The sequence below is a fragment of the Moschus berezovskii genome, chromosome 1, assembly GCF_049115385.1.
Source record: "Moschus berezovskii isolate FMDL1 chromosome 1, NW_MosBer_1.0, whole genome shotgun sequence".
Classification (NCBI taxonomy): Eukaryota; Metazoa; Chordata; class Mammalia; order Artiodactyla; family Moschidae; genus Moschus; species Moschus berezovskii.
Window position 1 is genome coordinate 118297040 of NC_142460.1, and position 25949 is coordinate 118322988.

The window sequence follows — 25949 nt, forward strand, 5'->3', positions numbered from 1 at the left end:
TTTCCTCCGCTACAAGCGTATTTGGTCAGTCATGTATAGCCACCTTCTCATTATCATGTAGAAGGAAACACCTTATATGAGAAGAGGCCAGAGTAACCTGTGAACTGATCAGATTGTTTTTTAAAAAGATAGGTTATCTAACCAACTATGAGATAAAATTTGCTTTAATAATATAATTTTATGTAGATTTGCATCAGTCTAAAAGAATGTCTGTGTGTCCATTAAGTTTTTTTGTTATCAGCAAGTTAATAAATGTAACCTTTTGGACAATTAGAACAGATTTCAGAGCAATTTGTAGTAATTAAGAAAATGATCCTGTAAAAGTAAGAGAATCAAAATAAAAAAAGATGCGAAATAGATATGAGCCATGACAGATGTGGCAGAATAGGGAATGGATGTGAAACATGAAGACAATAAGACACATTGTTGTTAACACGTGTCCCAGATTAAATAATGAATGTGGTTGGTGGGCACAGCCAGGAGAGAACAGAGAGCACATTGTTTCAGCCTGTCTATCTGTTTTCAGACTAATTGCTTAAGTATAGGCTTCTGTTCTGGGTACAGCCAGAGGAAAATCAAACAGTTGAAATACTATAAGTCCTGTAATTCACCCCCATCACAAATCAAAATTAAATAAGGGTTAAGAGCAAAGCATCCAAGTAAATTGTTAGGCCTGCCTGCAAATGGAAGCCTGAAGAGAAGCAGGATCTACTTGTGCACTCACTCTTTCGTCCTCTCCTGATCAGGTTCTAGCTAATGTGATATGAGGGCTTGGCATCGCTTCTTCTGAGCTCAGGACTACAGCTCCAGCTCTGTAGGGTGGGGCGTCAGATCCCAGGTTCCACGCCTGGGACTGGCCTGAGGAGTAGTGTCTTCTTGGGCAGCGGCTTCTCTGAGGTTTCAGGCAGGTTGGCGTCACCTGCCTTTTCCTACTTCCTACTGGGTCTTTGTGATAAGCTAGCGGGTTTCCCTGGTGGCTCAGAGGTTAAAGCGTCTGCCTCCAATGCGGGAGACCCGGGTTCAATCCCTGGGTTGGGAAGATCCCCTGGAGAAGGAAATGGTAACCCACTCCAGTATTCTTGCCTGGAGAATCCCATGGATGGAGAAGCCTGGTAGGCTACAGTCCATGGGGTCGCAAAGAGTCGGACACGACTGAGTGATGGAACGGAACGGAGTGAGCTGTAGCCTGTGAAACTACTTTGTTGACACAAATGAAGGGATACTGTTTTTATTATTTTAGAGTGTAGAGTTGGTGGAGGAAAGAACACAAATCAATATCCTGGATTCGAATCCTGGTCATCTCATACCCCATCTCCCCTTTTCTGAATTCTTTAAGTGTCTTCCTGTGTTACCTGCCCTCCACTCTTTGTATCAGACGTTCTTTGCTTTTTTGAGAGTTTTCAAGGACCCCTTTGGCATTCTACTGAAGCTACTGAATCCCTTTACAAAATGATGTTTAATGCATTAAATTAAATACATACATTTAAGTGAATAAAATTAGAGGTTCTAGGCATTTCTGCAGTAAACATCTTTGCCATAAAGCAGTTTTACTGCACGACTAATTGGCTGTAAGGCAGTTTTGCCGTAAAACAGAAAGTGACTGGTTGACAATTGGTTTCAACTGTGTTATAGCAACTTAATAGAAAATACAGTCATAAGAAAACTTACTGAAGTGTGAAATAAGAGAGTGTAAAGCCAGACTGAATACTGTACTAGAAAATGATAACAACAGTTTGCTAATCCTTTCATGGGCACAGCCATCTCTCTCTTGTCAGAACCAAAAGTTTACCAACCTATGGCAAATATAAAAGCAGAGGCTAGTAATACATGAGAGTGTTTGAGAGTATTAAGTATCTATTCTTTAGCTCATTTAGATACAACATCTCAAATTGTAATGTCACCTTTACCAGATTTATCACTCAATATTAGAAGTTGGAGGCAAAGGGAGACTCAAACTCCTCCAATATCCCCCAAATAAATGGTTACATGATTCTTGGTAAGTTTTATGTAAATGGTGACATTTTTTGTTATTTGATAGTAGAGAACATGATGTAGACAGAATTTTGGTATTTGGCACAGAATCTGGCTTAGGTGATTTGGTGAAATGACTGTCATGTAACACTTAATGTAGTCCAGATATGCACTGCTTTATATATATGTTTGTATATATTATTATATATATGTATAGAAGCATCAATCCTGGGTGTTCATTGGAAGGACTGATGCTAAAGCTGAAACTGCAATACTTTGGCCACCTCATGCAACGAGTTGACTCACTGGAAAAGACTCTGATGCTGGGAAAGGTTGGGGGTGGGAGGAGAAGGGGACGACCGAGAATGAGATGGCTGGATGGCATCACCGACTCTGTGGACATGAGTTTGAGTGAACTCCGGGAGTTGGTGATGGACAGGGAGGCCTGGCGTGCTGTGATTCATGGGGTTGCGGAGAGTCGGACACGACTGAGCGACTGAACTGAACTGAACTGAGAAGCATCCCTTGTCTGTTCATTCTACTTACAGGGAAATCTGAAGAGTCTTACAGCAGATTTTTTTTATACCATGAAGATGTATGTCCAACATTAGACCCTGAATCATTAATGATTGACTTTGAGAAAGGAAGTATCATTGCTTTCACAATGTTTCAAGTAGTTTTAAGGTTTTGTTATTAGTTTTTCAAGTTTCATTATGTCCTTTTTAATATCCCTATTTTAATTTATTTTCATGATTTTGTCTTTTATGGTAAAGCTGTCCTGCAGCCAATTAGTTGTAAGGCAAAAGTTCTTGCAGCAAAGATTCTTAAGTGAAAATACCAGACTGCATAGGGTTACGAAAGAAACCAATCAGACTGATATACAGTTATCAGTATACCAAAAAAGTAATAACATAATACCCACCGTTTATTGATCGCCTCCAAAAACCACCTCCTTGTCCTGTCCATCCCACCCTCCTTCTTCTGCCAGCCTACTCTTCCTTCTGTGTGCCCAGTTCTGTTGGTGGCATTAACAACCTCCACATGGCTCAGCCGAACCCAGCCTGAGCAAGTAAGTGAGCGTTGCTGCTGCCAGGATTACTGCCCCAGTCTTCTTGATAATATCTGTGCAAGTGTAGACTTGTATACTTTAAAGCACTGGTATGTCATTTCCTTTACCTGGAATGTCTTCTGAACTTCTGCTTACCTTGCAGGGTCTAGTTCCCCTTTACTTCTCCTTCCAGCACACACATCTGGTCACATTAGGGTTTAAAATCTCTTGGTGATGCCTCTTTGTCCCATGATGTGACATCAGAGGACTCCTACCTCCCTCACAAAGTTTTCTTCTGTTGGTCTCCCAGCCTCACCAAGCTGCCTGTGGTCCCTCTGGTGGCCTGCTTCCCACGTTCCCCTTTGCCTTGGCAGGCTGAGTGAGTGCCCTCTGCTTGGGGATCCCTTACTTGCCTTATGGCCTCCAGGCCTCAATTCTGTGGCTGCTTGGCTGGGAGGCCTTTCCACAGGACTGTCCACAGAAAGTTCTTGTCCAACCATCTCCTGCTCCCTTTCATTTGACCAGAGTCTGGCAGAGTTTCACAAGCGGTATGTACGGAGGAGGACAGCATTATTATCGTACGTGGTTAGCAGCACTGACTTTAGAGCCAGATGACCTGCGTTCTAATCCCAGTTCCACCACTCGCTGTTTGATCTTGGCAAGGTACTTACTCTTTAGAGGCCTCAGCTTTCTCATCTGTGAAACTGGCAAAATAATAGATTGGTGTGATTTAAATGAATTGATCTCTTGAAGCACTTTAGAACCATGCCTAACTTATTGTGAGAGCTTAAATATTAGCTATTAGTCTTAGTTTCAGTAAATTTTGTAATATTAGTTTTAGTTTCAGTAACATGGCCTGGGCTTATTTAAAAGTCACATCCTATTATACTTTTATTTTTGTTGGAGTTTTATTAAAGACTGTCATGTAATTCAAAACCCAGTGTTTAACTGTTCTTCATCTCCACTGAGGATATCAGAACATCGATTTAAACAGAAATAACTTATATTAGACAAAAGGAAATACTGTTTGAAAGAAAGACAGGAAGAATCCTGGGGTCACAGTGTCTTAACAGAATGATGGAGACACAATCCCACCAGCAGTTAGCTAGCTGAGTTGGGATGTTTCCAGGGTTCTTACATTTCAGAGATTATGCTGGTCTCACAGGAATTTTTCTTGCAGCCCTTTGGGTAAAGGAGAGATCAACATTATTTATCAGAGTATTTCTCTGGGAAGGCAAATCGTTATATATGCTTGCAAACCAGATCCACAGGTTTTGAATGTAATTATAATACTTTTTCTTTTGCATGAGTATTTTCATACCCTCTATAAATATTCTGGTCTGTGGGTAAGAAACTTTTCATGATTCCTACCACACATTATATGTGACATTAATGTGCTCTTATAACTCATCCTTTTCTTCCCCTTCTTTTTCTTCGAACAGCAAATATTTCCCGAGGTTTAATTGTTTCAGCCTTTTCTTGGTTTTGCCACCAGGTGGGGCACTGGCTCCTTTGTAACGCATGGGCCAAAGTCTTGAGGCTGGTTTTCTCATTGAGGTGGCTGTCTTGCTCCCCCTCATTCTGAACTGACTCCTGGAGAAACTATTGAGCTCTGACCCTGGGAGTCAGATCCCTGGCGAGTATTAGATCTGAGGGAGTTACAGGGCTTTTCATGCCTTATTTTGTTGAGCTAATATGCTAATGATTTATGTTTCATGGGTTTTGAGTAACTTGGATTTTACCGTAAATACTCTTGAGAGTCCCTTATACTGCAAGGAGATCCAACCAGTCCATTCTAAGGGAGATCAATCCTGGATGTTCATTGGAGGGACTGATGCTAAAGCTGAAACTGCAATACTTTGGCCACCTCATGAGGCGAGTTGACTCACTGGAAAAGACTCTGATGCTGGGAAAGGTTGGGGGCGGGAGGAGAAGGGGACGACGGAGAATGAGATGGCTGGATGGCATCACCGACTCTGTGGACATGAGTTTGAGTGTACTCCGGGAGTTGGTGATGGACAGGGAGGCCTGGCGTGCTGTGATTCCTGGGGTCGTGGAGAGTCGGACGCAACTGAGCGACTGAACTGAACTGAACTGAACATGTAAATCTACTTGGCAACAAAAGAATCAAGTGTTATTAAAGTACATGGTTAGTATTGCAAATTTTCCTTGAAATATTTGGTCCCATCTTTATGGCTCAGAAGAAACACTGAATTTGGTAATCTTGACCATTATGTTAGACAGGTCTTCTAAAAATAAGGTGGAAATCATGGAAACAAGAATTTAAACTGCTCTTGGTGTTGAAAACTTGGGGAAAATTGTGTATACCTTGAGCACTTTATGTTAAAAAGCAGAGCATGGATTTTTAATTCTTTCTTAAGAAGCAATATATTGGAACATTATTTTTTAAAATAAATTTCTTAAGGAAACTATCAATTATGTTTTTCAGAATCAAAAATAAATATCTTATTTTAAAACCATAGTGAGTCGTATTATGCTCTAGTTTAAACTATAAACAATTACAAAACTACCAAAAAACCTTTTTTGTTTTATAAAATAACCTAACTGTAGATGGTAGAATTGAATTACAAGTAATTTTCAGATTTATAGATACCATGTCAGACTCAGAAGTTAGATAGTTCTTTGATAAGTTTTCTCCCTGAACTTGAACTTTTAGACTTCGGTGATTAATGAGGTTTTTTTCTTATTTAATGTATTTTAAGAGACTTCCCTGGTGGCAGGGAAGAATCTGCCTGCCAATGAAGGAGGTGCAGTTTCAGTCCCTGGGTCAGGAAGATCCTCTGGAGTATGAAATCACAACCCATTTCAGTATTCTTGCCTGGAGAATCCCATGGACAGAGTAGCCTGTTGGGCTACAATCCATGGGGTTGCAAAAAAGAGTCGGACTTGACTCAGTGACTAAACAACAACAATAATATATTTTAAAAATCTAGGAATAGTGATAGTATGTAACTTTGATTCTCAGAAACAATAATTTAATATGGTCCCTCTTAGGCAACATGAAATTATAGTGCTATATGTTCCATCACCACCACCACCAACTTGGGCAAGAATATAAAACTAATTTCATGGCCCTAGTGGAGGGAAGACTGTATTCCTCTTGTTTAAAATGAATGAGTCACTTTAAGACAGCATCTGAAGGGAGAGAAAGGAGTGAGAATGCTCTTTGTTTAAGTTGGTGTGTTACAGTTTTCTTGGGCAGTAAGTACAAAAACGAAGCCCGAAGTCTTAGCTCATTCTGTACATGGATTTTATTTCTCACAGCAGCCCAGTGTCTATTTAACATATGGGAGTGGTTTCAAGTTCATTACTAAAGCTTATAGGCTAAAGTGCTTTGTGGGCTTGGCTATGACTTAAGTTGCCTTTGGGGAGTCAGCCAAAAACGGGGCTTGAAAACGGATTGCTTTCCTGTGTCTGTGGATTCTCCGGGTGGTCAGTTTCTTTTCCCCTCTCAGCTGTCAGCTGCTCTGGAGATTAGTTTCATAGTAAGGATTCTTTCTTTAAAGCAATATGAAGCGACTACTTTCACAGGGGCACCAGGTTAGTAAATAACATTTTGAACTTTCTGCTTCATGTGTCAGACTTTCTGTTCTCACAGGGCAATGGCATGACAGTTGGCATGGCATTTGTACTGTTGCTGCGTTTTTTTCAGAAAATAATGTTCATTGATCCTACAGAGGTCTGAGGGTTATAGTCTTCCTTGTAATATATGCATTGTTGGACAATATTAAATGCAGGAGGGAGCCATGAAGTAATGACTGGTTTGTGTTAGATGTGCAGTCTAGAAATCTGTGCTTGTTTGTATGCATTTTCAGTTCCTTTTTCAGAACTCCTTTCATTGTATCTTCTCATTATGTCTTCTAGGAATAACTATGATTTTATACATGGTTAATTTTACTTTCTGGAGCACAAGGCAACATTGTGCTGTGGCCCAGCCAGCATTCAAGCTTGTCTGATGTATGGTCTTCTCCAGGGCCTACTATTTATAGTTAAAGGAACCAAAATATCATTTTAATTTTCTTTTTGAAAAGCCTGGCATTTTTCTAGAATGCCTCAGAAAATACCTGTGTAACAGTTGACGTGGACAGAGTGCACAGGTGGATCAAGCTGAGCTGAATCCCTTCCTTAATCATCACTATTTTTCTTCTTAAGTGATTCCTCAGGATTGAAGATTACTCTAGGAGTAAATATGACAGTCGAAATGGAGTGTGCTTTGTAAGGCATGAAATTATCGCTAATAGTATTAAAATGAAATTAGTCAATAAAGTGAAGTATCAAGAGAATATCTTCCTTAATTTCATTAACTTAGACATCTCGAGAGCAATTTTACCTTTGTTCACTTGTCACCAAAGCAATGTGGTATTAAATAGTTTCACAAGAGTAGTTCGATTTGATATTTTCAGTTTTGTATATGAAGTATTCTTATGAAGTATACTGGATTTTATGTTACTGGTTTAGTTCAAGGTAAGCACTAGTGTTTTAAAATATGTGCATGTACTTCTATTATTACCATTTTAATCTCCTCTTTCTTTTCCCTGCTGGGAAATACAGTGTTTCAGAAAGAGTCTGTTCTCTCATGTTCTCTTCTGTCTAAAAATATAAAACTGAGGGAGAAGGAAGACAGAAATAGATATTATACTTAGAAAAACCTCTGAGGTGATTCACTAAACTTTTAAGTTCCCAGTCCTATCTCTGCTGAGGCTGAAGTTATAAAGTTATGTCTGCATGCCATCTCAGGATTGCAAAACGGACTGGACTTTATCCCCTCTGAGACACAGTTGTATAGTTGTATTATTGCCCCTGTGTCTGCAGATATTTTCTTCAACAGTAAATCCAAAAAAAAAAAAATTAAAGTAGAGATTGCTATGGTTTGCTTAATATGTGTTAGTACTGCATAATGCTATTATTATTAAATACTATTAACTTAAAATTTTAAAGAAGACTTTTGTCAATCTGATTATACCTGCTCCCTGATTTTAATGGACAGTGTTAAGTAAGACATTCTACTTGTTGATTACTCGTTTGTGCTTAATTGGCATGGATAAGTCTTAAAAAGCTCACATCAGACAGATTTACGTCTGGTCGGTCTCAATTTCTATATTCCCAAGTGCTTCACAACTTTTTCTTCTGCAGATGATAACAAGACAAAATACTACTGGTTAGAAACAGAAAAAAAAAAAACGTGACAAAGGATAGAATAAGAGAGGAAACTCCGTTAAAACCAGATTTTAGGGTTTTCCTAAAAAGTATCCATTACAGTAAGCTTCCTCCAAACGTGACGGGAAAAAAGACTGTACAAGGGAGTGCTCAAAATCTGTAACTTGGGATCTAAGCAAATCTTATTCCTGATTCCAGGCTTAGCACACACATTGGAATTCTCGTTCTCATCTTGCCAGACTGGTTTAGTTTTGTTACATCTATGCCTTTTGGCTAAAATCAATGGGCATTTTTCCCATTCCATATCAGGTTAAACTCTGAGCCGATTAAATTTTATCCAACATACTTTCTTGTTAACAGTCAGAAGTACTCCAGATGCCTCATAAATCTCAGATGGTTATGAACATAGTTTATGTTCCAGAAGCATGTGACCCTTATTTCCTTTTAAAACAAAGCTTAGATTCAAAGTTGGAGACAAATCCTAGGGCAGATTATTTCAACACAAATTGGCCCATACCCCAAACGTTGGGAACAGTGGATGTCACTAGAAGATGAGGACTCAGAGGAAAGAAATGAATGATCAGGAGGAATGGTGATATTAGGAGTTGGCGTTCTGACTTCTGAACCTTGATAAATGTTCACCTGTCAGCCGGGTCTGTTCATATCCCAGGTCAGTCTCATTCCTGCCCATAAGCTTGATCTTCAGTGTGCATGTTTCTGGAGTTGTCAGCTGTTGACTTACAGTTTCTGGTCTTGTCAAATTAATGTATAGCCACCTTTGCCTTTTTCATGCCTAAGTCACTGAATTCTTTTTCCCAACCCTGCTCATTGAAGGTGCCCATGTGAATGGATCTTGTGCTTACATTATCAGCAACTCAAACAGAAGGCAAGAGATGCTGTGATAGCACCCACCTCAGAAATTCACTATTTTAGTAATGACAGTACGTACTAACTTCCCAGAGGGATTGCAAAGGCTGAGGACAGATTCTATTCCCAGGGCTGATCTGACCATAGACATCCCCCATTCCCTCTTTCCTTCTAAAGAACCCAAATTAAGCTTGACCTTCTGGCATTTGTGGAAGTGATGATATTAGTAATCATGGCAGGAGTAGAAGAGGGAAGGTAATAGTAACAATAACAGCTAACACTCAAAAAGCATTTCCTAAGGGCCATCCTTTGTGTCAGCCTCTTATTTAATCTTCACAACAACCCTAAGACATCAATTGTCTTTATTACCCCACTTTACAGTTGATGAAACTGTCCCAGGGAAGTTACATAATTTGTCCCAAGTCATAGCAACTAGTTTGCAGTAATATTGTTGTGCTTCAGAGAGGCAATGTGGTGGGGAAGAAATGGAGTGAGAAGTTGATGTCTTTGGGAAATATAATCCAATCCTTATTATTACTGAGAAGCAACCACAAAATACTATTATCTGTGCTGCCCTTCCTACTCAAAGATGCTTCTGTTGGCCCACCATCAACCGGTAAGGCATGTCCTTTGTGTTCTTTTTCCACTGGGTGGGGGTTGAGCTTGTACTCTGCTTTCTCACATGTTCTGCCGGTGATGAGTGGAGAGAACCAGTGGTGAAGCAGAATACAGAGCTTGGTCAGTGGTCAGAAAACGAGACCAATGGTGACCAGTCCCTGTGGAGAACGAGCCCACAGTTTTAAAAACTGTCTTTTAACTACATAAGCTAATCTTGGAACTTCTGAGGCTTTTTAAGGCTAAAATAATAAAACCACTAAGGCTCAAACCTGGGCCTTTTGCTTGTTTAGCTTTTATTTGGCCTGAATGAGTGGTGTCCTCTTTATTCCTGACCAGTATGATTTCCTGCTGACAATCAAAGTTCTGGTTGTTTTGTCATTCCTGAAGGCTTTCTGAAGTTTAGTGGAAAGCCAAGAATATGAAACAGGTATTTCCTTTAAAAACATAAATGTCCATTTGAAAATGTTGTGCAAATAGCTTACTTTAGTTTTGGCCAAAGCTTAAACATGTGACAAATAAGTTTGGAATCTTTAAAAATACAGTCCATAGGTTAAGGAGTTAAATTTTAAAAAAAGAAATCAAACAATAATTCTAGCCATTGGATTGGGAAGTGCTTTCTCTTCCTAAAACCAATAGTTGTTGTTTAGTCACTAAGTTGTATCTGACTCTTTTTTGCAACCCCATGGACTGCAGTCAGCCAGGCTCCTCTGTCCATGGGATTTCCCAGGCAAGAATACTGGAGTGGTTTGCCATTTCCTTCTCCAGGGGATCTTCCCAACCCAGGGATCGAACCTGCGTCTCCTGCAATGGCAGATGGGTTCTTTACAACTGAGCCACTTGGGAAGCCAAAAACCAATAGAGGAAATCACAAAAGGATTAGGGCAATAGATTGGAATTTTCTAGATAGGAATGCAAAAGCTTTAACTACAAAAATATTCACTGAAGTGTTATTTATTATCATGAAAAGTTGGTAACAATTGAAATACACACTAGAAGAAAATTGCATAATGGATCATTAGGCTGCTATTACTACTTAACTTATGAAAAATTATCAGGGGAGGAAATGGTGGTGACAGATATTTAAGTTAAAACACTGGATCTCAAACTATTTGTGTCTCTCATACTTGGCCATGTTTAAAATATATCTCTCTGTATGTGTTATTCTTAGGGAGACAGCAGAAGGGATGGTCACCTCAAGTTAATAGGGATTTAGGGATTATTTTAAAGGTAGGAATTTCTGGCAGTTTTAATTTTCTTCTTATATTCTTCTGCGTGTTGATATTTATGTTTCCTTTCAGTTCAGTTCAGTCCCTTTATATTTAAAATATATATAAATTATTCATGGAAAGAGAAAAATGAAGACAAGATATACAAAAATTTAATAGTAACTTAATCACCCATAATCTATTTAAGATGGTAGCTCTAAGAATGATTTTCATTTCCTCAAATAGTTTGTAAGTTTAAGGTTTCCTGTAAGAGGAATTTATGTTTTATAATAAAAATTAAAATAGATCAGGAGTTAGGTTAGAATTGAGGCCAGATAAATTTCTATAAAGGAGAGGATATTTTTATTCCGAGGAGGAATTATTTTGCTGCATTTATACAACTGCATTTATTTCGAGGCGGGCATGGCAACCCACTCCAGTATTCTTGCCTGGAGAATCCCAAGGACAGAGGACCCTGGGAGGCTACAATCCATAGAGTCACAGAGTCGGACACGACTGAAGCTACTTAGCATGCACGCATTCATTATTTTAGGAAACTGCCTTTTGATTTTTATGTACCAGGTTTAAAATCTTAGTCAGATGTTATAGCTAATAGAATTATAAGATAGTTTATTAAATAAGGGCTGTGGGAAGAAGTGCACTTAAATACTTGAGACATCAGTCCAAGAAAGACTCTCATGGTTTCCAGTGTGTCCAGATGTCTTGATAACAATTCCTTGGTCCAAGGGCTGTTGCTGGTGTTTAGAATGGGACTTGGAGCTTCCTAGGTGGCTCAGTGGTAAAGAATCCACCTGCAATGCAATAGACACAGGAGACACAGGTTCAGTCCATGGGTCGGGAAGATCCCCTGGAGAAGGAAATGGCAACCCACTCCAGTATTCTTGCTTGGAAAATCCCATGGACAGAGGAGCCTGGCGGGCTATAGTCCATGGTGTCGCGAAAGAGTTGGAAATGACTGAGCACACACATGCATGCCCAATGGGACAAATCAACACACTGAGACAGTTCTTAGAAGACACGATTTGACTGGAAAGTTGAAGGTGGAAAAGAACCTTGCAGTAGTTGACTTCATTCTTCCTCCTCGTCCTAGTCCAGATGAGGTCCCGGAAGCCCAGAACAATTGAGATCCCAAGGTTCTAGTTGACTTGATTGAAATCTTTTGGGGCTTTTAGAGGTCTTTTGATTCCCCTGTTGCTGATATTTTTAATATTTCTGTCTTACAAACATTTTAGTAATAAGGGGTGAAATTATGTTTCCATTTTCCCTGGGTTGGTCAAAATCAAAAGCTAATACCATTCGGCACTAACCTCATAACATTGGAGAAGGAAGCCGAAGGCTCTGTGGCTTCCAAGGAAAACTGACCAGCTTCACAGGTGTGGTCTTTATTCTCATCGTTGTTGTTCGAACATTTTGTTCTAGGGTAAAGGCTTACTTAGTGCACATCTGGTTTGCATGTTTATTCTGGAAGACAGCAGCCACAGGGAGTGACTGAAGATCACTGGACACCGAACCCTGGGAATTATGTTTTAGCAGTTTTATTGAAATTGTGTATTGTGTAATATACACATCACAGGGTTAACCCCTTCAAATCATACAATTCTGTTTCCTTTAGTGTATTTACAGAGTTGTATAACCATGTGTGCTGTGCTTAGTTGCTCAATTATGTCCGTCTGTTTGTGACTCCATGGACTACTGTAGCCCACCAGGCTCCTCTGTCCATGGGGATTCTCCAAGCAAGAATACTGGAGTTGGTTGCCATGCCCTCCTCCAGGGTATCTTCTCGACCCAGGAATTGAACCTGGGTCTCCTACTTTGCAAGCAGATTCTTTACCAGCTGAACTACCAGGGAAGGCCTGTATAACCATCACCATAAGCTAATTTTAGGACATTTTCGGCAACCCCCAAAAGAAACCTTGAACCATTCTCTGTCCCCTGCTCTCTTCCTCACCCAGCACTAGGCAACCACTATTCTGCTTTCTGCCTTTCTAGATTTTTCCATTCTGAACATTTCATTTGAATAGAATCATACAGGTGAGAAAGCTGGAAATTTTAATTTGATGGTCAAAGACCACTTCAGTGAACGTGACCTGGTTACTCAATGGCCCTTTTATTCTTAACAGTGTCCTGAAATGTAAGATCGAAACCAAACAAACTCACTGTTGTCACCTATTTACTAGATTAAGTGGCTTATTCTTGTTTTCTGGAGTCCCTGTATTTAAGATTTAAATAAAAATATTTAGTATTCAAATTTTTTAAATATGTGGGAGTACATGTCTATTAATATGTGATCGTTGTAGGCTGTGTTACAAAATTGTTAGGTTAGACCACTGCTTGTTAGTTGGAATCTTGAGTGAAAACTGGACTTCTGTAAGACTTAATTTCCTTATCCATAAAAATGAGGATTATGATACTAGTACTTACCTTTCAGAGTTCTTCTGAGTACTAAATGAAACAATTTATATATAAGGCCTCCCAGAGTGCCTGATGCACAATGAGTGTTAAGTGAATGTTACCTATTGTTGTTATGAGTGTCATTTATAATAAACTATAGAAGTTATTTCATTCTTTCTGATGTCATCTGTTCCTACTAAGGATCTCAGTTGACTTGCAAGAATATTTCCATACCATTAAACACATACACCCACTGTCACAGGAATAAAAGCCAGGGATGATAAGGTTAGTAGAAGGACAATATCGAGGAAATAATAACCATAGTAATGAGAGCTAACATTTATAGATAGCAGGTTATTATAGATAGCAGGTTATGAATGGACATTTCTTTCGTGTTTTTCCTGGTGAGCTGAGGGAATATTGCCAGATCAGAAATGGGCAGAGACATTCAAATAAGAGTCCCAGGCTAGGACCTGGGAGGGAGCTTGATGATCTCTAGTCTACCTAGACTAATACCCCAAGCATTAGACATAGCCAGAGATGACAGCTTGGTCTGGTGTGGATACTCAGAGTGTGAAGATGAGTTCTCCATCTCACAGTATGGATAGCCACTGGTTATTAAGCGCTTACCATGAGCTAAGCTACAATTAGAACCCAAAGTGACTCCAAAACTAGATAATTATGAAGTAAACTTGTCTACTTCAGACAACCAGTTTCTTTGTTAATAGAAAGAAATCCTTCTTTAAAGAATGTTCTTGTATATATTAAACTGAAATGTACAATCTCATAGGTACCCTGCTTTCCAATTCTTATACCGTCTACATGGAGAAGCAAACACCTAGTCAGATTGTTCCCCAGATATCTGAAAACAATTGTCATGGCCCTCACCCTGCCTTACTCTGCTGCTTAAACATGCAAGGATAATGGTATTGTTCTTTAGGTTAGGTAGTCCAACATACTATTACTGTTCATTTTTTCTTGGAATATGCTTTCTCTTCTATGCTCAGTGAGGGCTTCCCTGGTGGCTCAGTTCAGTTCAGTCACTCAGTCGTGTCTGACTCTTTGTGACCCCATGAATCACAGCACACCAGGCCTCCCTGTCCATCACCAACTCCCGGAGTTCACTCAAACTCATGTCCATTGAGTCCGTGATGCCATCCAGCTATCTCATTCTCTGTCGTCCCCTTTTCCTCCTGTCCCCAATCCCTCCCAGCATCAGAGTCTTTTCCAGTGAGTCAACTCATCGCATGAGGTGGCCAGAGTATTGGAGCTTCAGCTTTAGCATCAGTCCTTCCAATGAACATCCAGGACTGATCTCCTTTAGAATGGACTGGTTGGATCTCCTTGCAGTCCAAGGGACTCTCAAGAGTCTTCTCCAACACCACAGTTCAAAAGCATCAGTTCTTCGGTGATCAGCTTTCTTCACCGTCCAACTCTCACATCCATACATGACCACGGGAAAAACCATAGCCTTGTCTAGACGGACCTTGGTTGGCAAAGTAATGTCTCTGTTTTTTAATATGCTATCTAGGTTGGTCATAACTTTCCTTCCAAGGAATAAGCGTCTTTTAATTTCATGGCTGCAATCAGCATCTGCAGTGATTTTGGAGCCCCAAAAAATAAAGTCTGACACTGTTTCCACTGTTTCTCCATCTATTTCCCATGAAGTGATGGGACCAGATGTCATGATCTTTGTTTTCTGAATGTTGAGCTTCAAGCCAACCTTTTCACTTTCTTCTTTCACTTTCATCAAGAGGCTTTGTAGTTCCTCTTTACGTTCTGCCATCAGGGTGGTGTCATCTGCATATCTGAGGTTATTGATATTTCTTCCAGCAATCTGGATTCCAGCTTCTGCTTCTTCCAGCCCAGCGTTCCTCATGATGTACTCTGCATATGAGTTAAATAAGCAGGGTGACAATATACAGCCTTGACATACTCCTTTTCCTATTTGGAACCAGTCCGTTATTCCATGTCCAGTTCTAACTGTTGCTTCCTGACCTGCATACAGGTTTCTCAAGAGGCAGGTCAGGTGGTCTGGGATTCCCATCTCTTTCAGAATTTTCCACAGTTTGTTGTGATCCACACAGTCAAAGGCTTTGGCATAGTCAATGAAGCAGAAATAGATGTTTTTCTGGAACTCTCTTGCTTTTTCGAAGATCCAGCAGATGTTGGCAATTTGATCTCTGGTTCCTCTGCCTTTTCTAAAACCAGCTTGAACATCTGGAAGTTCACAGTTCACGTATTGCTGAAGCCTGGCTTGGAGAATTGAGCATGACTTTACTAGCGTGTGAGATGAATGCAATTGTGCGGTAGTTTGAGCATTCTTTGGCATTGCCTTTCTCTGAGATTGGAATGAAGACTGACCTTTTCCAGTCCTGTGGCCACTGCTGAGTTTTCCAAATTTGCTGGCATATTGAGTGCAGCACTTTTACAGCATCATCTTCCAGGATTTGAAATAGCTCAACTGGAATTCCATCACCTCCACTAGCTTTGTTCATAGTGATGCTTTCTAAGGCCCACTTGACTTCACATTCCAAGATGTCTAGCTCTGGTGGCTCAGCAGTAAAGAATCCACCTTGGTGCAGAAGATCTGGGTTTGATCCCTAGGTCAGGAAGATCCCCTGGAGGGAGGGCATGGCAACCACTCCAATATGCTTGCCTGAAGAATCCCATGGACAGAGGAGCACGGCAGACTATAGTCCATAAGGTCACAAAGAGTTGGACACAACTAAATGACTGAGCATGCACACACGTATGATCAGTGAACTCCTACCCAGCCTTCAAGCTTCCTTGCCAGTATGCCTTTCCAGCAGTAATCTTCCCCCAGGTTGAGCAGTTCCTCCTCTGAGCTCCTACTGCACTTCTCACACTCTAAGAATTAGCTCTTAAAAGCCTGTCTCCTCCCCTGGACTGTGAGCTTCTGGTGAGAGCTGTTAACCTTTGTGCTCCTAAATTACATTCTACCACCTGACTCATGGTAGTTGCTCAACACTGTGGAAGAGAGAATTTTGATCTTATGTGGATTCCTAACTGTACCTGGTTTTACAGAGTTTTCAATTATAAGATATGTTTTTGACAAAAGAAGTTTAGGTAAACCTTGACTAACAGAGGACTGAGCCATAGCCTGTGGCTTCTCTTGGACCCAAAGTAGCATCATCTGGGGAGTAAGACTGAGACCCTTCAGTAGGTCGGTTACTGAGCTCTTCATCTTCACCTGGTAGAAGTATCCACTGATCACCTGATGTAAACAAGGCACTTGTTTGTTGCAAAAGGTTAACACCCACCACCTTTCATCAGAGAGATTTAGGTAAAATGATTACAACATTGACGATGTAGTTGAATCACAAAGTTCACAGTAAGCTTAAACCAGTGTTCATAAATGTTGATAAGTTACAGTCCAAAGTTACACATCTGTTTTACTCTGGGATCTTAGCAGGTTTTCATAGAGTATGGATAAAAATTATTCCCTAAAGCATGGTTCCCTAAAACTTAAGGTATGTAACTGGGGCAAGAAGGCCTACATCTGAAGGAGAGAATGTGGATCTCACCAAGGCTTTGCTGTCATTTGTAAAACTGGCCTGCACCTTAGATGGATTCATTAGGGTTGAACCGGAACATTTAGTAGGTCAGGCGCTGGCACTGCCTCTTGCTGCCCGAGTTCAAATCTGTCAGTTTTCATCTAAACTGCATCTTTACCTCCCATGTGAGTTGCTGCAATACTGGACACCCCAGTGAATCCGTCTTCTCCCTTTGCTTTTTGCCAGGTTCATAGCTTTTCCCTAGACAGTGGAGCCCAAGCTGGTGGAGGCTGAGGGGGCCACTTCTGCTCGGGGTGGTCCCCAGAAGTCTGGCCTGGGTTTGGACGAGGAAGAGTCAGACTTGGTCTTCTAAAGCTGAAGTGGACACAGGGTGCAGCCTCTGAGACCAAGAAGGAGGCTTTTCTGGAGCAAGCTGACACAGCGCCATCCAAGCACTGATGGAGCACTTCCTGTTTTAGGAAGCTCTCCGTTCACCAGGACTCTTTCACTCCTAGAGAGCTCAAAGTGTTAGAAAGTTCTCCCTTATGTGGATGTGACAGGAGCGTCTATAGAATATCCACCCTTGTGTTCCAGTTCTGTCCGCTGAAACGACAGAGGAAATATATGCTGATACCCGCATTCTCATTTCTGTTCAGCTTAAAAGCTCCAGCTTGTTTCAACCCTTCCTTATGTCATGTTTTCAGACTTCTTCAACCTGGTCCCTATTCTCTGAGTATCCATGGTTTGCCTTCGTTGTTCTGTGGCCTCAGTCAGGTCCAAGTGTAGACTGACCAGCAAGCTGGAATCGTTGGCTGCTTCTCTGGGTACTGGGCTTCCCAGGTGGCATTAGTGGTAATGAACCCACTTGCCAGTGCAGGAGATGTAAGAGATGTGGTCTCAATCCCTGGGTTGGGATGATCCCCTGGAGGAGGGCATGGCAACCCACGCCAGTATTCTTACCTGGAGAATCCCATGGCCAGAGGAGCCTGGTGGGCTATAGCCAGTAGGGTTGCAAAGAGCCAGACATGACTGAAGCAATGTATCCTAAGAGCATATCAGTTCTTAATAATCAATGTTAACATGTGCCATTTGCGGGGACAGTCACTATTTTCAAGGCAACGTGCTGAAGGACCTTATATACCTGATGTTATTTAGTCTTCCCAATGATACTAAGGTCAGTGTTACTATTCTGTTTCCTTGATTCTAAAACATTATTCATGACAAGATAATACCATCAATTAAATTTCAGCTTTTTGGGGAAAAATAGAGAAAGAAATGTCATCTCATTAAACTGAGACATAAAATGCAATAGTCATGCCAGTTTCAGAAAAGTTAAATGTGTATTGGGGGAACGGGGACAGAAAGCACATCTGAGAATCAAAGAGAAACGGTATCTTAACTCTGGAGATGAGGAGCCTGTCAACTGGAAAAAATAGATGCAACCTAAAAGTTGAGAGTTAGGTTTTATTCTGTAGGAATGTTTGGACTCGAGCCAGAGTCCTGACTCCCTCTCTCCTGATGGGAGACATGGAGAGCTGACTCCAAAGAGGAAGGGGAGGATCCCAGGCTATATACAAGTTTTGCAGCAAGGGGCAGGTAACCTGAATATTAAAAGATTACTGTTAAATTAAGAAGAATTAAGTTTCTCACATGGAAAGATTTAACAATCTTCTGTGTATGGGAAGATGCAAACGTTTGGGTTGCCAGAATCATTTCTTTTGTATACATCTATACTGGGGCCAATCCCGCTTTCTTTATTGTTCATTTCCTAACGGCCCACCTCTCACATGCCCCTAGCTCCCCAGAAAATATCTGATGGCTTTGTCTCACTTGGGCTTAGATATTTGCATTTTTAAGAGGCTTGTTTCCCAGTAGATCACAGAGCAGAAATATTTCATTTCACAGCCCAAGCTTAAGAAATTTGAGTGACTTATTGCAGTCTGTGGGCCTCCCTGGTGGCTCAGATGGTAAAAAAAAAAAAAATCAGCCTGCAATGCAGGAGACCCAGGTTCAAATCCAGGGAAAGACCCACTGGAGGAGGGCATGGCAACCCACTCCAGTATTCTTGCCTGTGAGAATCCCATGGACAGAGGAGCCTGGCAGGCTACAGTCTGCTGCTGCTACTGCTGCTGCGTCACTTCAGTCGTGTCCGACTCTGTGTGACCCCATAGACGGCAGCCCACCAGGCTCCCTGTCCCTGGGATTCTCCAGGCAAGAACACTGGAGTGGGTTGCCATTTCCTTCTCCAATGCATGAAAGTGAAAAGTAAAAGTGAAGTTGCTCAGTCGTGTCCGACTCTTAGTGACCCTATGGACTGCAGCCTACCAGGCTCCTCCGTCCATGGGAGTTTCCAGGCAGGAGTACTGGAGTGGGGTGCCAGAGCCTTCTCTGAGGCTACGGTCTATGTGGTCACAAAGAGTTGGATACGACTGAGCGACTAACACTTCCCCTTTCACTGCCGTCTGTAGAAGGGAGAATTGATTCAGACCAACTCTGCTGACTGTGGCATGTGTTCCCACCATTCTTGTTACTTCTTCCTCAGGAGCCCTGAAGTGAAGTTGGTTCATCCCAGATCCCCAGGGCTTTTTCACAAAACGGCCGCTAATCTGGGCAACCACTGTCTGTACTTGTGAGTGTTTAAACCTAAATGCAGATGTCTATGTTTGTCCTTGGCCATGAACCACTTTCTGTATGTCCCTTTCTCTGTATCTTTAACGCATGGTTACCAGATCAAAGACCGTAAATATTTTGTGACTCTACAAGCATAGTACTAAATTATGCTCCAAAGTGGTGGATTTATGAACCGTGCCACTGGCAATGAGGTTGGGTTAGCACAGTTGTAGCTGGTTTTCAGTATGGTCCATTCCTGGCCTCATTGAGATTGGGAATTTGGGTCTCTTGTAGGAAACTCTTGTATATTTGATTCTCTCACGGGACCCCTCAGGCCTCTAAACACCCCATCGTTGACTGACTCAGGCCTGTGGGTTACGCCTTCAATGCTTCTTGGTGTTAATACATGTCTTCCTGTTTCTGTAGTCTCTGGACTCAACTCTGAATCAGAGTCCTTAGGACTGCACTGCTCTAAACTTTACTCTTCTTCCTGCTTGCCCGCTGACTTTGAGCATGCCCAAATCCTCTCTTTGTCTTTATTGTAAAACCCTGACTTATTTGATGGAGTTTGTATAGAATCTCTGAATTCAGAGGACAGTTCTTGATGGTAACAGAATTTAAGTGGGTTGAGTATTAAAGGCAGTTCTTTTTTTAGATGCACTGTGGTGAAAGCAAGCCTTCCTGGAGATATCTAAATGGTTACTTAGCAAGAAATCCATTCTGATTGTTCTAGTTCTCCCTAGATGAAGACAGTAGGAAGTAGAAATTGTCAAGAATATATAGTTGAAAGTTTGAAAGAGAAGAACCTGCCTAGTAGATTTCAAATGACTGAGAGCATAGAACTGAAGAAGAGAATGGATTTCCACCTGGGTGGGGCACTTTTAGTGCTGGGAAGCATAGAATTGTGACTAGGAAAGGACTGTAGTTTTTTTCTTTTAAAAGTGGGAATAAAGACAAAAGTGACCTGTATATCTCACTTCCTACTAAGATAACTTTTAGTCATGTGCGTGACTTTTAGTTATGTGGAGCTACTGGGGTTTTATAACTCTGTTTAAGTGAGTAAGAAATAGTGAGTAAAAATTAGCTCCTTCAGATGCTTCTTTAGATTCTGACTCAGCTCAACACAACTCATATCTCTTGTGAGAGAAGAGTTGCCGTGTTATACTTCTTGGCCAAAAATATCAGTTACTTTCTGTCTAGAAATGTAGATGTGTGTTTTGAAAAGAAAGCCATAAGCCATATTGAAATAGCTCAAATTTAAATCAAGTTTTTTAAACTCAAATTTGACTTTACTGTTGTGCTAAAAAATGGTGTTCATTGGAAGGACCGATGCTAAAGCTGAAACTCCAATACTTTGGCCACCTCATGCATCAAGTTGACTCACTGGCAAAGAGTCTGATGCTAGGAAGGATTGGGTGTGGGAGGAGACGGGGACGACAGAGAATGAGATGGCTGGATGGCATCACCGACTCAATGGACATGAGTTTGAGTGAACTCCAGGAGTTGGTGATGGACAGGGAGGCCTGGCATGCTGTGATTCATGGGGTCGCAAAGAGTCGGACACGACTGAGCGACTGAACTGAACTGAAAAAGTGTGTTAATATTCAAAAGGATAAAGTTATCTTGTTAAGAACTGACTCTTGGATTGTGATCAAGTGGTAGTATCTATTGTAAGGTTGAAACAGCCCAATGATGTTAAACAAAAGAACCCAGACGCCAAATAGATAATGTAACAGGCTTTAATGGCTGTGCACCCCCGGGCGGAACCCCAAGACCTAACAGAGCGAGGTCAGGAAGTCCGCGCTGAACAAAGGCAAGAGGCAACTTATATAACTTTAGGCAAGATTTGAAGTGGTGATCTCTCATAGGTCAGTTAGCTGGGGGCAAGACTGGGTTGGTTGCCCTGTCTGCTCAAGGTTGTGCTGATGCAGCAGAATAGTTCTTGCTGTTTCTGGGCAGGCGGTTAGGAGGGGGAGGTTAGGAGAGGGTTGATTTCTACCAGGAACCAATACCTCAAGGACACTCTAGCAATGGGGGAGGGAATGAGGGAACAGAGCACAATAGTCAGCCTTTTTCCACCAGTGGGAAGAAAAGAAGGGGGAAAGGAAAGAGGCCAAAATGGCCACTGAGGTCCGACCTTACATCTATCATCCCGGTCTTGAGTTTTATCAGCCCATAGCACAGCTTTCGGAGAAGGCAATGGCAAGCCACTCCAGTACTCTTCCCTAGAAAATCCCATGGATGGAGGAGCCTGGTAGGCTGCAGTCGCTGTGAGTCGGACGTGACTGAGCGACTTCACTTTCACTTTTCACTTTCACACATTGGAGAAGGAAATGGCAGCCCACTCCAGTGTTCTTGCCTGGAGAATCCCAGGGACGGGGGAGCCTGGTAGGCTGCTGTCTACAGGGTTGCACAGAGTTGGACACAACTGAAATGACTTAGCAGCAGTAGCAGTAACAGCACAGCTCTGCCCTTCGCCTGATGAGAGATTCAGTATTTGCTGAAGACTTTGTGTATTTTTATTTGCTCCATAATATGTGCTTCTAAAAACACAGGTTTGGTGATTTTAAGAGGGTGGGAGACTATAGGTATACTCCCTATAGGTTCAACTGTTGTCTTATCAATTCCCGGCGCATTTTTGCTGCTTTCCTGGTGGCTCAGACAGTAAAACGTCTGTCTACAATGTGGGAGACCCGAGTTCGATCCCTGGGTTGGGACGATCCCCTGGAGAAGGAAATGGCAATCCACTCCAGTACTACTGCCTGGAAAATCCCATGGACAGAGGAGCCTGGTAGGCTACAGTCCATGGGGTTGCAAAGAGTCGGACATGACTGAGCGACTTCACTTTATAAATATCTGTGTGCCATTATCTAGGTGAGTAAAGGTCCTGACACAGCTGTAGCAAGCTGGTTTTGTTGCACTGACTATAACATTTCTATTGTATTTTCCTTCTCAGACCTTCTTTCCTCCTGTCATGACATGAATTAATATCATTTTGGAGCTAGTCTAAACCAGTGCCTGTCAAACTGAGGTCCCTCTGAGTCATTGGGTGTCTTGTTAAAACAAGATTCTGTTTCTGGGATATGGCTAAGATTCTGCATTTCCAGCAAGTTTCAGGGTGATGTTTACATTCAGCAGACCGGGTTTTGAGTAACGAGGATCCCAAGGTTAATGCTCCTAGGAAGACAGGTGGTGGCAAAAAGCAAGCAATAAAACAAACATTAAATCAGAGGAGCCTCATACGTTCATTGATGACTATGATTACTTGGGCCAATGCCCAGCCATGTTCAGAGAGGCAGTAGTGCATAAATGCACGTTGATTAACAGCTTTGGGCCCTGCAGTCCTCTTTCTGACACTCAGCAGCTGAGTCACATGGGCACATTACTAATCTCTCTAAACTTCAATTTCTGAATTTGTGATATGCAAGTAATATGCAAATCTACTTTATAGGATTATTGTAAAGATTAAATGATATAATGCATATGAAGTACTTAATGCTTGCTCAATGTTAGCTAACTACAGTGGTAATTCAAAAGACATTTATTGAGCATCTACTATACGCCTTGTATGTAGGTGTGTAAAAATTCAAAAGCAACTCTTTCCTTTCAACAGATATTGAATTTGGTTTTTGGAGAGTTCGCAGAGTTGAGACTAGATCGGAAACTTTGACTCTGAGGCCAGTGCTCTTCCTGCCTAATTCTGTGCCTGATTCATTGTCTGGCTCTTGTGTACCATATTAAAGCTGGTCTGGTTTCAGGCACCTTTAAGTGACGCCTGTGTGCTGAGTCACAGTGGATTCAACATGTTTTAACTTAAAACCCAAAGTGAGTTATGTTTGGTTCCTTGGGTTTGAGCAAGTTATCTCTGAGGATAAAAATTGAAGGATAAGTTTTTGTTTTGTTTTATATAATCTGGATTTTTTTGCTTGATAAGCTGAAACTGAGTGCAATCAGAGGATAGGCATGCTGCTGCTGCTGCTGCTAAGTCGCTTCAGTCGTGTCCGACTCTGTGCGACCCCATAGACGGCAGCCCACCAGGCTCCCTTGTCCCTGGGATTCTCCAGGCGAGAGCACTGGAGTGGGTTGCCATTTCCTTCTCCAATAGGCATAGTTAATTTCTATTCCAGTGGATCACATTCTGAGCATACACCTACCTTCCACTTTGGTATCTACCTTTTATTGTATTTTATTAATTTTTAAACTTTTTATTTTGTATTGGAATATCGCTGATTAACAATGTTGTGACAGTTTAAGGTGCATAGCAAAGAGACTCAGCCATGCATGGTATCTACCTTCTGAAATGATTTCAAAAGGACTCTGTCTTTGCATGAATGAACTTGTTTTTCTGTGAGGGACTAAAAACATCACACCCTGCCTCTTTCCCAAAAAGCACCCAGCAAGCGTGCTTAAAGGGAGCTGAGTGTTGCCACTTTTCATCTATCTTTTGTACCTTTCTTTCAAACCCCGTCTTGAAAAGGAAATGATCACTGACAGAGAATTTGTCTTTTCTTTATTGAATTGTTTCTCTAGTCATTGAAACTTGCATGCTTTTTCTGAGCTTGTAATGGTTCTCTTTGTGATACATATTATAATTTCATGGATACTAGTTTGGCAGAAACTTCTGGATGTGATTATTGTGTTTGTGAAAACATCATAATCTCACTGAGCAGAGTCTTCTGGTAGTGAAAACAGTGAAATTAAAGCAGTATTCAAAATAGGAATTGACAGATTGCTTTCTTTAAGTGTTTTGACAGTGTCTTTTCGCCCTTTAGGTTTTGGTTATAAGTAGTAGTTTACCTGTTTTTGTTACAAGAAATATAAAAATGACTTTTGTTGCTGGTTATTCTGTAGGATCGAGGAAAATTACTTGTTCTTTCTTTGAGTATTGCTATGTGTTGATTGATTTTTACAACTCTACCTATTATTCCTGTCTTGGCAGATTTTATTAAACACAGCTTCTTAGGGATATAATTTACAAGCCATAATTTTCACTTATTTAAAGTGTACAACTCAGAAGTTTTCAGTATATTCACAGTGTTGTTTTTGTAAATTGTTACTAGTACATTTTTCTTTTCTGTTTCTACTGTGTGTGTCTACCCCGCCTCCATATTACCATACTTTTAACAAATTTGGTTAATTCTTATAGTTTGGGGCAGATATAGGTGGCATAACAGGGAACTCGTGGCAACTACTAACTTAAGGCACTTCCTGATTTCTCTATGGCTTTTTATTAACTTTATATTAGTGCTATTTTAATGATGAATTGATCATCTGTCAGCTGTGCCTGAGTCATTAGATCCAGCCTGCTTCTCATCTCTCCTGTTCTTCTTTCCCCTAACCCTCACCCTCATACACATCCAGTTTACCTTAAATATTGCGTTGTTTCTCAAAGGTGGCAGAACTGAGCTCTGATGGGTCCACGAAGGCACTACTTTATGTCCCTGAGACTTATGTGGAAATCGTTATTGTCTACAGTAACTTTATAAAGAGAACAATGCCAGTATTCTATTTAGCCCAGTATCTTTTTTACTTGGGAAACCACATTGGTTAGTTGGAGAGTAAAAAAGGTAACCAATTGAAAATAATGTTACTTATCCTACAAAATTCCATTTTGAACAGCTCAAAATTATTGTCATTGAATACTTTTTTAGCTCCAGGACTCCAGCATCGAGAGTGGGAAGTGAGAGTTGGCGGATGGGGACTTTGAGATAAAATCTCAATGCCTTAGCATCACCTGCCCTTAACCCTATGCCCAACTACACCGTACTTTTTTTCATTTCCTGAAACCTGTCATGATTATGGAGATAAAATATAGTGGTTAGATTGAAGATATATTTAGAATTTGACAGGACTTATTGTTTGGATATAGAGAGTTAGGGAAAGAGTATGGCTGCAGATGAATTCTAGGATTTGGTTTATGCAGCTGGGTAGATGATGTTCCCAGTTCATACAGGAAGGAAACCCAGAACGAGGAAATGTTTTGGGATTTGGAAGATGATGATTCTGTTTGGAGAATATCATGTTCACCCAAGTGGGACATTCACAGGTAGTTGAGTATATATATCTGAAGCTTAGGAAAAAGAATAAGGCTGGAAAGAGTTACCACAAGCCCAGTAGACACCAGTGTCTGGGAATACAGAGATGGCTCCTTGTTCAGGGAGCTCCCAGTCTTCCAGGGGAGACAGAGGGCAAGTGGGAAGGAATGTGTTCAATGGTGGTATCACCTGGGAGCCATAAAAACACCAAAGAAAGGAAACAGGAGTATGTATTGTCATCATGTATTGGAAAAGAATGTTCTCAATGGACTCATCTAGATGTGGTAGAAGCACTGAGGAGAGTCGTCTGAACCAGCCTGCAGGGACAGGGAGGTTTCCTGAAGGAGGTGGCACCTGGGACAAAGAATGAGTGACAAGAGTTAATTAGACAAAGAAGGAAATTGGAGTAAGGCAGACTCCAGAGGGAGCAGCCTGTTGGAAGGCTGAGAAGTCAGAGAGCATGAAACATGTGTGGTTCAGTCTAGCT

General features: G+C 41.2%; 1 protein-coding gene across 7 annotated transcripts in view; it reads left to right on the top strand.

Moving 5' to 3' along the window:
- The window catches only part of PLD1 (phospholipase D1), a 261776-nt gene that overhangs the window by 60385 nt on the left and 175442 nt on the right, over positions 1-25949 (top strand). Inside the window, exon 1 of one of the 7 annotated variants that reach the window (XM_088839113.1) lies at positions 6225-6580. The exons of 3 other annotated variants lie outside the window; for them this stretch is intronic. The gene's annotated coding sequence lies outside the window, so the exon portion shown is untranslated. Of the gene's footprint in view, positions 1-6224; positions 6581-25949 lie in introns of those variants that run through there. 3 more of the 7 variants (XM_088839107.1, XM_088839098.1, XM_088839103.1) reach the window with 3 other exon arrangements.